This window comes from Chiloscyllium plagiosum, unplaced genomic scaffold (genome assembly GCF_037043375.1).
Source record: "Chiloscyllium plagiosum isolate Xiang-an unplaced genomic scaffold, Cpla_swu_hap1 HiC_scaffold_35, whole genome shotgun sequence".
Lineage (NCBI taxonomy): Eukaryota > Metazoa > Chordata > Chondrichthyes > Orectolobiformes > Hemiscylliidae > Chiloscyllium > Chiloscyllium plagiosum.
In genome coordinates, this window is record NW_028270173.1 from 15,696,310 (window position 1) to 15,710,436 (window position 14,127).

The 14,127-nt window shown below is 44.1% G+C and overlaps 1 pseudogene across 1 annotated transcript in view; it reads left to right on the plus strand.

Annotated features, from left to right (window-relative positions):
* The window catches only part of LOC148140103 (E3 ubiquitin-protein ligase TRIM69-like), a 63,891-nt pseudogene extending 58,099 nt beyond the window's left edge, over positions 1 to 5,792 (plus strand). Inside the window, exon 12 of the transcript XR_015752914.1 lies at positions 2,824 to 5,792. The product of XR_015752914.1 is annotated as an E3 ubiquitin-protein ligase TRIM69-like (transcript). The remainder of the gene's footprint in view (positions 1 to 2,823) is intronic.
* The last annotated feature ends 8,335 nt before the right edge of the window (positions 5,793 to 14,127 follow it).

Here is a 14,127-nt window from a genome sequence, read left to right on the forward strand (position 1 = left end):
TTGTTTTTAAAATTCTTCATTCTTCATTGCCCTCCCTCTAACCAACACTCCGTCCTGATCTCCCACCCCACTCTCTCCTGCTCTCATTGTCTCCCTTCTGCTCACTCCCCACTCCCATCTCTGACCATACTCTCCCTATCCATCCCCACCTCTCCCATTCTCTGTCTGCCCTCCTGCTCACTCTTCATTCACTCTTGCCCCTCATTCTCTGTACCCTCTAGTTCAGCTTCTCATCCAGGTCACTCTCCCCTCAACCTTGGTTTGTACCTGCCATTAACCGTCCCTTAGCCTGACAGAGCACGGCCTCAGTGTATTACCCACCGTCCATCCCACTCACCTCCACATTCACCACATCCGTCCATTTCTCTTGACTGTTTGCCATTCAATCAAACCCATCCTCTCTTCATTGTCCAACCTTCACAATTCCCTCTCCCCTCCACCTCACTCTCCCCTCCACCTCACTATCCTTGTCCCTCCACATCCCCCTGACAGTCTGCTTGCCTGCACCAACCCATCAATGCCCCCTCACTCTCTCCTGCTCTCCCATTCCCCCTCAATCTCACATCCCCCTCCTGATCACTCCTCCCACCCTGTCAGCTCATGCTTCCCTCTCCCTCACTAGCCTCTTGAACACAGCTTCCCAATCTAGTCACTTTCCCCTCAACCTCGCTCTGCTCTCACCCTCTGCCTTATACTGCCCCTCACTCCTATCTCATGTTCACCCTCCCCCTCCACTCCATTCCTCCATAATCACTCTGCCATGATTACCCCCACCCCTGACTCTCCCCTCCCTTTTAATCTTGCCTCCTCAAACTCCTCTTCCCCTTCACTCTTGCCTCCACATCTCTCCCCCTCCACCTCATCCTCAAATTCACTCACCTTCTCCACATTCCACAGCCTTCCTCAACTTCCGAGACCCCACTTTGTCCTTCCTTTGAAACCCCCACCCTAAACTCCCCTCATCTTGACTCTCCTCTCCCACCGCACAGACTCCACCTCATCCTCCAGTTCACTCAGCTTCAGAATCCCCACAAGACCTTATTTTGCACTCTCTCGCTTCCTCACATGGATTAATTCTCTGTCCTCTTAACACATACTTATGTACCTTGTCACTCCCTGCCACTCACTCTCCTCTGCCGTGGCCAAAAGGAACCTGTATTTCTCCCCTCCAGCTCAGCCATTTCTTCCTCCTCACTCTCACTCCCTTTCTCCCTTCCCCTCATTCACGTATCTCCATCTTTCAACCCTCCCACTCACTCTCCCGATCTCCAAACCTCAAATGTCCACTTATTTTGCAGACCTCCTTTGTCACCCTCCCATTCGATACTATCACTCACTCTCCTCTACCCCATCCCAAACAGACCCCTCCCCTCACAAAACCACCACACCCTCTCCCATATCCTTACTTCGCTTCCAATAATTCCCTCCTCCATCACTTGCTCCATTGCTTCACACTTCCATTCCCTGCCCTGAGGTCAAATACCTCTCCTCATTTCCTCCCATTTTCCATGATGCTCCCCTCCCCCTTCGCTAAACTCTCCCTTACAAATGCAACCTCAGTCAACCCTCCCTCAGTCTCCCCACTACCTAGCTGCCCATTACTCCTACGTCCCCTCACTATTCCCATTCTCACCCCCTCACATCACCTCACTCTCCCCTTTTCTTTCATTTACCAACCTTCCACTGCCTGTCCCCTTCTGCCCCAATCTCCCTTTCCCCTCACCCTCATCCTTCCTTCCTCTTGTTATCGCACCCCTCATGATCACTTCCTCATTACACTCCCCTCCTCTTATTCTCCCCTTCCTCTCACTTTCCCTTCTCCATTTCATCGCCATCACTCTTCTACTCACTCTGCCCTGCTAATTTGTCACTTCCTCCTGGAACTAGCCATTCCCCCATCCTGTCCATACCATTCACTCTCACTGAACCCTTCACTCTCCCGCACCTCTCCCATAGCCCCTCAATCTGGTCATCACTCTCCCCTCCCCCTCCTGGCCCCACCATCTGACACTCCTCTCTGCTGTCCCACATCCCTTTGCTATCCCTTTTCGCTCGCTCTCCTTCCCCATCTCTTCGTGCTTTTTCTCTCTCCACTTCTGCTCTCACTCTCCCTTCACCTTCTGCTTCCGTTTATCCTCCCCTGCACACTCCCCCTTGCCACTACCATCACAGTTCCCATCCACACAGTTCCCCCTTCTTCTCCCCACTTCTCCTGGCTCCCCAGATGATCCCGTCCCAAGGGATACCCCTTCCCATCGCTCTCACCTGAGCACTCAACCCTCCCATTGCTCACCTCCTTCTGAGCTCCCCCTTATTCTCCCCACCTCTGTCTCTCTCTCTCTCTCTCTCTCTCTCTCATACTGCCCATTCACTCGGCCGTCATCCGTCTCTCACCTTTCCTCATTCACCGCCTTCTATCCCACATCGCCTCACTCTCCTCCTCTCTTTAACCTTTCTTTCCCTACAGCAATAGGGTTAAGGTTAGCGCTAGGGTTCTGTTCTTCCTATGCATTTCATTTCCCTGCCCACGCCCCTCCAAATGAACCCTCTCATCTCTCCTCCATCACTCCTCCCTTCCCATCCCTCCGCCTTACCCATTTCACCTCGTCATTCCTCCACTCTCGTCACTCACTGCACTCTCCCTCACTCACTCCCCTTACCCTGTCTCGCCTCCCTGTTCAAATTCCCCTATTCCAGACTCTCTGTCTTCCATTCACTCTCATCCTCCTCCATTCCTCAACCCCTCAGGACCTGCTCCCCTCACTCTGCGTGGCTACTCTCTCCCTCCCTCTCTCTGACGGTGTTATTTGATCTCTTCCCCAGCTCCAGCCTCTCTGACTCTGGATCCAAACCCAGCGCATCCCTGGCTCATCCTGTCTGAGGACCGGACCAGTGTGAGACTCGGAGACACAGAGCAGCTGCTCCCTGACTCCCCGGAGAGATTTGATTCCTGGGAATGCGTCCAGGGATCAGAGGGATTCACATCAGGGAGACATTACTGGGAGGTGGAGCTGGGGGAGATGTTTTGGTGGGCTCTGGGAGTGGTCCGAGAGTCTGTGGAGAGGAAACGGGGGATCACCCCGAGCCCGGAGACTGGATTCTGGATTGTGGGGCTGGTACCCGGATGTCGCCACCTCCCCCTTCCTGACCCCCGTCTCCCTGAGTGTGAATCCCCGGAAGATCGGGGTTTTCCTGGACCATGAGGGTGGACAGGTGTCATTTTACAATGCGGACACCATGTCCCATCTCCACACTTTCACCCACACTTTCACTGAGAGGATCTTTCCCATCTTCAATCCGGGATGGAATGAAGGCGGGAAAGTCACCGCCCCGCTGACAATCTACGGGATTAAAGGGCCCTGACAGATCCATCCCATAATTTCACTCCGTCCCCCTGCCTCCTGCCAGCTGTAAACTGATGGGGGCCGGTCTCAGTCTGGGGGAAAGAAGGAGGGAGGGGGAGAGAAGAAACAAATAGAAGCTCAATTGTAGAGAGGGACTGACTGGGTAGAGTGAGCTGTGAGCTGAAGGAACCCCGGGACCTTCCTGCCTGTCATGTTGCTCCACAGGCGGGAGGTGGCGCTACATGACAGTGTTGGAACTGAATCAGTCAGTGGGTCTCAGACTGGGTTCAGTGGAGTCTTTCCAAGAGGAGACTAGAACATTTCACTGCAGGGTCAGTGGGATCTTTCCTGGGTTTACCAAGTCATTTCCCTGCAGGGTCAGTGGAGTATTTCTGGTGGGAAAATTAAATAATTTCATTGCAGAGTCAGTGAGGTCTTTGCCCGGATAGGACTGGACTCACGCAAAATACAAATGTCAGACAGATCTTCGTTAGATTTCCAACATGTGTCGGTAATGTACATGATTTAGTAACATAGCGAAATTAGTTTTGTTTTGCTCAGGTTTGTAACTATTGTCCAGAATGTTGCCGCTCTTTCATAAAATTGGAAAATTTGGAAACCTCAGATTTGAAAGGGATGGGTGAACTGATCATTTGTGTCAGGATCATATTTAACTATGTGTGAAACCGTTCAGTTTGTACAAAACTACAATGTAGTTGGATTTATAGTTATCTCTTGTCCCTGAGTTATTACTCTCTCATCATTATCTGCACTGAAATAATCCTTAAATCAGCCCAAGGAAAATGTCTTTGCTAAAAGTCATTACTCCAGCACTCTGTGCACAGAACCAATTCAGATTTTGAAAATGTTTACGTTTATGTAATTATAATTTATATTGGAGTGTTGTATCAAATTTGAAAATAACTTCTTCAATCAAATCAACATCTGTGATTCACTAGAGTGAAAGCAAGGTTTCTAAAAAAAAATATTTCATCAATAAATCCAAGAGAGTAAACCTGTTGAAATTTTGTTTGTAAATTTACTCCAGAATATGTATCCTTATACCATGCATTCCAACTTCATCTGGATAATTTTAAAATTCACTATTTCAAGTCAATGGAGTGTTAGCTATCTGGAAATTATCCCACATTTATTCTGGATCTTCAGTCATTGCTACCTTGGTCTTAGAGTCAGAGATTGACAGAGTCGTACAGCATAGAGAGAGGCCCTTTGGCGCAAAGTGTCCATGCCAACCAAATGTTCTATGTATTCTGACATATCCTTCTCACCCTTTTGAATCTATGTATTTCTCCAAATTTCTTTGAAATATTGTTATTGTGCCTGTCTCAACCATTTAAGATGTCAGCTTATTCTGTATGCAATCCACCCTCTGTGTAAAATCAGTGCCCCTTTTATTCTTTTCCCGCTAACTGGAAACTGATGTCCTCTCTTCCTTGATCCTGCAACCCTGGGCAAAAGGCTGAGTTCATTCACCCTATCCATGCCTCTCATGAACGTATTCACTTCTGTGATAATCCCCCCTCCCTCAATCTTCTTCAGACCAAAGAAAAAAATCCACACGTGTCCAACCTTTCCCTATAACTCAGACCCTTGAGTCCAGGCAACATCCTTGTAAACATCTCCTGCACCCTTTCCAGTTTAATAACATCCTTCCTCCAGCAATGATACCAAAATTGAACCCAATACTCCAAGTGCAGCCTCACCAATGTCCTGTCTAACTGTAACATAATTTCCCAACTTCTAAACTCAGTGCCCTGACTGATGAAGGCCAATGTGCCAAAAGCCTTCATCATTATCCTGTCTACCAGTGACTCCACATTCCGAGAACCGTGTACCTGAATTAGAAGTCCCTCTGTTCTACTACACTCCTTGAGGCCCGAATTTTCGTCATGAAATTGTGGGATATAAATGAATTAATGTTATTTCTGCAACTATAAATTCTGATACAGAACAGGAATGAGAAAATATATATTCAGCAAAAAGAAAGGATATGTTAGCATGAGACGTGATTACAGAACGGTGGTGGATGTATGGGCAAACAGGAAAAACATCTGTTTTCCCCACTTGCACGGAGACACAGGAACAAACCCTAATTAAAGAGGTCAAAGTGGCCTCTGGATAGAAATAGATGCTGATAGAAGAAAATATATGCCTAATCAATGACCTACAGTGGACTGACGTCGAACACCCTTATGGGAGTCAGAGATAAGAGTTTGTCACGGACAAGACAGGATAAACAGAAGTTGTGGGATAAGTCTTAAGGAAATGAGTGACGTAAGCGAAGCCGGGAACAAACAATGGAATAAGGAAAACATATGGAAAAAAACTGTATAAATTGCAAGAGTTTGTTGGGGTTTACTGTGCATTGTCATTGCCTTACCTGGCAATTAGACAAGGCACCCGCTTGCAAGTGTACAAATAAATGAATCTGATTCAGATATTTGGTCTCGGACTGAAATTATTAAAGTGAGTGAGCTTTTGTTTCTCACAATTGGGGGGCTCGTCCGGGATTTTCTTCCATCACCGAGGGGAGTGGCTGGCCTTGGACACTGGGAAGACGCGTCCCGTTCCCCATTGAGGAGTGGTCTCGTGTCCCGGTTTGGTCTGCTCCCTTGGGTGACTGGTGTGAATCCTACAAGGGAGACACCTGAATCAGACAGTGATAGGAGGTTGATAGATAATACAGCAGAAAGGGGCCAGGCAACTCTGTGCACAGCCCAAGGTAAGAAAATTGACTTTTAAGTATTGCCTTGGTGGCCGGGATTGAGTTTTAGTAGTTAATAAGGGACTAACGAAGGAACTCAATATGGATTGTGCTGTGGGTAAGGAAAAAGCCTCCGGGGAAACAAAGTAAGGAAAAGGCAATGGAAATGGATGCAGGGTCCCTTACAACATACCTCCAGAAAGTCCTTTGGGCAGTATGTTGTGGAATTGGCAAAATAATACTTGTACAAGGGAGAAAGATGATTAAATATTGTTGCTTTGTATGGACTAAGGAATCCATTCTTCGTCCCGCTGTCTTCTGACCAAAGTACAGATCGGACGAAGACTGGGTTTGTGAATATATGAGTTTATATGTCAATGTGAGAGTGAGAGAGAGAGAGAATGAAAAGAGCTGTCCAGCTGGTAGGAAGTTTAACCCTTTGTGATTTGGTTTGAGTGAACATTTGTTTATTGGTGATTTAATGTTTGTGTTTTATTCCCTGGAGCTTGAGTTCCAGGACTGTTTTGAATCTGATTTTTGTTATGGAAACTTAATATGATTTCTTTTAAGGTTAAGGATTCTATCGATGTTATGAAGAAAAAAAAAGAATGATAACTCCTGTTCTTTTTACAGATCATGACTGCCTGACTATCAGCTTCTAACTAATCTCTTTTATCTTTACATAAAAGCGATTTATGGAGGACAGTTGAAGTTTCAGTTCAACATTAGATTGTAGTAAAAGCAAAATTCTATGGTTAATATCTGTGACCTTGGATTCAGCCATTGTTCATGCATTAGAAGTTTTTTTTAAAAAAAACTTGAGTAGACAAATTCTTTTAAGGCAGCTCTGATTATTTTACGACCTATAGTATTGTAATTGAGCAATGATCGGTCAGGACTATTTAAGAAAACTAATTTTGGATCTAAATTAAAGGACTAAAACTGGGTGATTACAGTGAATTGCAAAATTGGGAACTGTGTGCATTTTGCATTTTAACTATTAAATACTGAAGAAATGAACGTAAATATATAAATATATTTATAAGTTAGGAACAGGCTTTAAAGGTTAGTCAAGCATGAATTGATGAATTGGTGTTTGAAGTTATGGGGAGCTAGAAATATTGCAATATTTCTTTAAAAAAAAAGAAAAAGGGGAAGAACGTAACGACTTATCCCCTTCGGGAGGTACCCATAGGGTACAAAGAGATTGGGTTTGTAAGTGCCCCCCTCACTAGTGGGGAGGTCAGAACATTTAAAAAGGAAATGGAGGTCCTGGTTGAGGATCCGGTGGCGTTGTCTGAACACATTGATCAATTTCTGGGGCCCAGTCTGTATACCTGGGCTGAATTAATGTCTATTTTGAATATACTATTTACTGGAGAGGGAGAGGTGAAGTTTCCCCTCAAAGACCACAGTGGGAAAACCAAAACCTGGAGCATAGAGAAGAAATGAGGGAATTGAAAGACCTGATTCTAAAAGGAATAAGTGAGGCAGTTCCGAAGTCACAGAATTTGACTAAAGCCTTTGAAGTTAGACAGGAGAAAGATGAGACTCCCTCAGAAAGCTTGCAAAGATTAAGGGACTCAATGCAGAAATGTTCTGGAATGAACCCTGAGGACCCAGTGGTACAGGGTCTGTTGAAAGTACATTTTGTGACAAGAGCATGGCCAGACATACAGAGAAAGATACAGAATATAGAAGGATGGAGCGAAAAAACAATTGGAGGAATTGTTGAGAGAGGCACAGAAAGTGTTTGTAAAGAGGGAGGATGAGAGACGAAAACAGAAGGCGAAAATGATGGTAGCTACAGTAGATGAGGTAATTAAGGGGAGAATGGAACCAATAGTGAGCAACCGGAGTGGCGGGTGGCAGCATGTAGGACAGAGAGGAAAGGGGAGAGGGAGAGGACAAGGGGGAACATTTGATAGAGGGTTTGAGTGACAAGGGCAGAGATGTAAGTCTCCACAGGCAGGATGCTATTATTGTGGAAAGATAGGGCATTTTAAGCGGGAGTGTTCTGATCTATAAAGGGAAGAAAGGGCAATTCCCCTTATGACTTTTGTTGAAGAATAGGGGTGTTAGGGGTTCCTGCCCTCGGGGGCCCACCAGGAACCCTTGATAAACTTGAAGGTGGGACCCTGTAGGGAAAAGGCAGTCTTCCTAGTAGATACGGGGGCAGCACGGTCATTGCTGAATTTTAAAACAAAGAAGGTAGAAATGTCGACACGGTCAATTATTGTTTCAGGGGTAAAAGGGGAAGGATTTACTGTTCCAGTATTTGAACCTATGATGATAGAAGGTCCTAAGGATAGGGTCACAGGGGAACTACTGTATATCCCTGATATAGGAAGTAACTTACTAGGGAGAGACTTAATTATCCTTTTGGAACTGGAGATTGGAATTCAGGAAAAAGAATTAGTTGTACAACTGGCGATGTTGACAGAGGATGCAGAGAGAAAGATAGACCCTATTGTATGGGCTAGAGAAGGGAATCGTGGAAAACTACAGATCCCTCCCCTTTTAATAAATTTAAAACGGAAAGGGGACGTTGTCTGTGAACGACAATATCCTATTTCCATAGAAGGTAAACGAGGACTGCAGCCAGTAATTACACGACAGATCAGGCACCCAGTGGTGCCAAACGCCTACACGTTATTAAGTAAGATCCCTCATGATCACAAATGGTTTAGTGTGATAGATTTAAAGGATGCCTTTTGGGCTTGTCCCTTGGCGGAGGAAAGATTTGGGACTATCCCCCTATAAAATTTTATTTGGATTACCTTATCTGGGAACGAATGGAGAATTGCCAATTCCCGAAACTAAAGATTTGTTTTTAAAGAAGTATATACTGGGCTTGTCCTCCTCTTTGTCTTTCCTCAGGAAACAGGGCCCATTGGCACAGACTCCGCCCCTTGAATTCGCTGTTCACCCCATCCAGCCAGGAGATTGGGTCTTAGTACAATCATGGACAGAGACTAAATTGCTGCCGGACTGGGAAGGGCCATACCAGGCTCTTTTGACTACCGAAACGGCAATAAGGACAGAGGAAAAAGGCTGGACTCATTACACTCGGATCAAAGGGCTTGTGGACCCTCCAGTTGAGGAAGAAGTCTGGACAGCCGAATTAACGCAAGACCCGCTGAAACTCAGATTAAAGAGACTTCGAGTAACTGACTATACAGTGGCGACGCGAGCGCGGGATTATTTCTGTAAGATTGTATATTAAGTCTTTTTGTGCTTCAGCATGATTAGAATGCCGGGAATGTTTAGAGTTATGATGCTAGCCCTCTTGGTATTAGGATTTTGTAAAATATAATTATCATATGTATTATTAATGGTTCCTGAGTCTGATAATCCACAAGTAATAGACACTGATGCATGCAGCTTAGAACATTGTGGGAATGTAGTTAATCAGAGACAGTACCGCAGCTCAGAGATACATCTTAAGTCCTATGGGGATGGCCTCAGGGATGGTACTTGGTATTATGGTCTCGTCACAGTACACCGGGCCCCCTTCCAACCAGCTCGATAAGAAGTGTAACCCCATATACCTAACGATAAGGAAAACCACATGGCACAAAGCAGTTTTTTTTGGGGGGGGGCACTTATGAGATACAATTAAATGAAACATTTGGGATTGAAATGAAAACAAATGGGAAGGAGTTGTTTTCGAATTAGTGTAGGACAGGGAAAATGGTTAGAATTACTGGGTACTGAGATACAACCTTTCACCCCTCCCGATGATCCTGAAGTAGTAAAAATTATAGAGGTAAAGGATTTGCAACAGACCATCGAGATAGAAACTGGGTACGGGGATGCAAATGCCTGGGTTAAATGGGTAAAGTATACAGTAAAAATCTCTGAACAAAAGCAATTGCTATGCATGTGTCTCCGGTAGGCCAGTGGCCCAGGTGGTTCCCTTTCCGCTCGGGTGGAAGCAAGTCAGGAAGGGCATGAAATGTATGATAGCCCTGTACCAGGATGAGACTGCATGGAATGATAGGAATTGTACCTCCCTATCTCTGATGTTCCCTCCCTTGGGGAAGAAAGATGTAAAAGTCCCCCCCACATTTTCCACCGCAGTTGGAAATCACACGTCGTGTGTGCGCAGGCGAGGTACAAGTCGGTCGAGAGATTTGAGGGAGCTGAAATTATGTACAGAGATTAAGAATGTTACCGAAACGGAGAAAGGAGGGAACTACTCAGCACTAAAGGTTCCCCGAGCGGATCTGAGGTGGTTCTGTGGAGGAAAAATATTGAGACCCACACTACCTCCGGATTGGAGAGGGATATGTGCAATTGTACAATTGGCAATTCCATTTACCTTGGCATTTGAGAAGGAAAAGATAGTAGGGAAAAAGGGAAGGGGTAAGAGATTACTGTTAGATACTTCTTTTGATGACAGGATTTATCTTGATTCGGTAGGAGTCCCTAGGGGAGTACCTGAATTCAAAGCTCGTAACCAGATTGCAGCAGGCTTTGAGTCAGCTCTCCTTTGGTGAGTAACAATTAATAAAAATGTAGATTATATAAATTACATTTTCTATAACCAACAGCGATTTATAAATTATACAAGATATGTGGTGAAAGGAATATCAGAACAGCTTGATGCGACAAGTAGGATGGCATGGGAAAACAGAATAGCCCTTGATATGATTTTAGCAGAAAAAGTGGGTGGTGGTTTCTATCCTTACTTCCCTGATAGTAGTATTCGGGGTATTGGTGGCCATTGGCTGTTGTGTCATACCCAGTATGCGAGGGCTCACCCAAAGACTGATTGAAACAGCCTTGATGAAACAGATGCCCCTAAGAGGGAATCAGACAGAGGAACTTTATCGGCTAAATAATGAGGAGATGAGTGAAATCAAGATGGATGAAATCTCTGAAATGATGCTTGTGAATTTTGGGAACGAGGTTAAAAAAAAAAGAGACAAAAATGCAGAAGATAACAAATGGTAATCAAAAGAAAAAGGGGAAATTGTGGGATATAAATGAATTAATGTTATTTCTGCAACTATAAATTCTGATACAGAACAGGAATGAGAAAATATAGATTCAGCAAAAAGAAAGGATATGTTAGCATGACACGTGATTACAGAACAATGGTGGATGTATGGGCAAACAGGAAAAACATCTGTTTTCCCCACTTGCACGGAGACACAGGAACAAACCCTAATTAAAGAGGTCAAAGTGGCCTCTGGATAGAAATAGATCCTGATAGAAGAAAAGATATGCCTAATCAATGACCTACAGTAGACTGACGTCTAACACCCTTATGGGAGTCAGAGATAAGAGTTTGTCACGGACAAGACAGGATAAACAGAATTTGTGGGATAAGTCTTAAGGAAATGAGTGACGTAAGCGAAGCAGGGAACAAACAATGGAATAAGGAAAACATGTGGGAAAAAAACTGTATAAATTGCAAGAGTTTGTTGGGGTTTACTGTGCATTTGTCATTGCCTTACCTGGCAATTAGTCAAGGCACCCACTTGCAAGTGTACAAATAAACGACTCTGATTCAGATATTTGGTCTCGGCCTGAAATTATTAAAGTGAGTGAGCTTTTGTTTTTCACAAAATGATCATCTTGATTTGAAATTCCAATAAGCAGGACCTCAGACTTATGTGCTTTAAACTCCATTTGCCATTTCTTGGCCCACTTCCCCAGCTAGTCAAGGTCCTGCAGCAATTTCTGAGGACCTTCCTCTCAGTCTACAATACTGCCTATTTTAGTGTTATTTGCAAATTGTCATGTGATGGTTAATGGGAACGTCCACATGTTTCAGAACATGAAGCTGTAAAGGCGCATGGATAGAGTATTCTGCTGGTCCAAGTCTAGTCCTTTTTCACCTCCTGCCCTGCAATTTTGTTTTTCAGTCAAACTTTCATTCAATTTTGTAGTATTGCTAGTGGTTCGATTTCTTAAAATAAATTGTAAACGTAAAGCTGCAGCAACAGGTCAGTGAGATTAACCTCGATGGTGGGAAATTATAAGGATAATGTTCAACACAGTTAAGCAATTCTGGATAATTAAGGAAAGCCAGTGTGTGTTTATTCAAAGCAAGTCATGTTTATCTGAATTGATTGAGCTTTCGACTGAAGATACAATTAGGTTTCAGAGGGAATTTGATCCTTGGACTTGAAAGGGCTTTTGAGAAATTGTCACATAAAAGATTTAGAAGTAGAATTGAAGCCCATGGAATGAAACACCAGTGATAACATGAAGATGAGTTTGACAGTGAGTGAGGATTTGAGATGATTTAAGTTTTACAGTAATCTTCTGTGTCAGTCTGTTCCAGGAACACTGAAACGCAGCAGCTGTGGCAGCATCTGTGCAGAGAAAACAGTTTCTCCATCAATTTCTGTTTTGTTTCAGATTACCAGCCTTTGCAATTCTTTGTTGAACATTAGGTGTGCTATAAACTTCAATTTTCATTGCCAAGGTGTGCTACAAAACATAAATTGCTGGTGAGAATCAGCAAACTGCTAGTGTGTGTGGAGAGAAAGAAGATGCAACATTTTAGGTCCAGTGAGTCTACTCCAGTTTCTCGAGCAATTTTTATTTTTGTTGGATACCTTGCGATTGGCAGCGAAATGCACATTCTTCCAGATCATTTCAAAGGGAATTAGGGTTCAAGAAGGCTGAGGCATTTAGCTTCCCCACTGCCAACCAAGGACTCCATGTTATCTTCTTGAATTCCCTTTTACATTGCAGGGCTGTACCTCTATGGTGAGAAAAGGACTGTGAACCCTCTCAAACCCATCATTGTAATCAACACTTTTCTACACCCTCCCACTGGACAGACACAAGCAGCTCTTAACAAGAGTCATATTAGATTTGAAACATTTCTCGCACTTCAGCTGCTGTCAAACCTGCTGAGTTTCTCCAACACTGTTGGAGTTTGTGTGGAATTTGATGCTGCAGAGGGCTGTTGAGGCTGGCTCATTCAGTATATTCAAAGCTCAGTTGGACAGATTTTTAACGAGGAAGGGAATCAAAGGTCATGGAGTTCAAGCCGGAGAGTCAATTTGAGAATGATCAGATTAGCTACGATCTTATTAAATGGCAAAGCAGAGGAGAGGTCACATCTGACAAACTTCATTGAGTTTTTTGAGGAGGTGACAAAGAAGATTGATGAGGGTGATGGAAGTTTGTTTTTATGACTGGATATCTGTGACCAGTGGTGTTGTGCAGTGATCTGTACTGAGACCCCATATATTAATAATTTGGACGAGAATGTAGGTGGTCTTAGCTTGCAGTGTGTGACATAATGATTATAAACCCAGTCTGACAATTGAGTGCAGTGCTGAGGGAGTGCTGCAGCAATGGGGCTGCACTTCGATTAATGACACTTTGATCCAAAACGTGTGTAGAGGTGAATATAAAAAGATCCCACAGTCAATATTTATCTCTCATTCAAAATCAAAACAATTAGATGACCTGTTCACATTGCTATTTTTGGGAGCCTGCTCTGTACAGACTGGCTGCTTTATGAATACAATTCTGAAATACTTCATGGACTGTGAGAAGCTTTGAGATGTCATTAAAGGTGCAATGCAAATACCAGTCTTTTTATTTGAGGCATTCAATAGATTATTAAGGAGCTTGACAGCGTTAGGTTAGGGGTTATGAATAGGAGACAGCACCACGAATCTGTTATGAATAGGAGACAGTTACGAGTATATCCAGTTGCTGGCTTCCCGTCTGCTGACTAAAGGATGCAACAGCTGAATGAGGTCATACACCAATCGGGTTTCCTCCATCATTTGATCGTGGCTGATATATTTCTCAGTCCCCATTCGCTTGCCTTCACCCTGTCACCATGCTCCTTTTACTAATCAATAAGCTATCTCTGTGTCTTAAATACACTCAATGACTTGGTCTCCACATCATTCTGCAACAATGAGTTTGACAGATTAACCACCCTCTGGCTGAAGAAATTTCTCATCTCAGTTATAGGGTCAAAACATCATAGAAATGCTCAGCAGAGAAACAGACTCAATGATCTAACTCATTCATGCCAACCAGATATCCTAAATAAATCTAGTCCCATTTGCC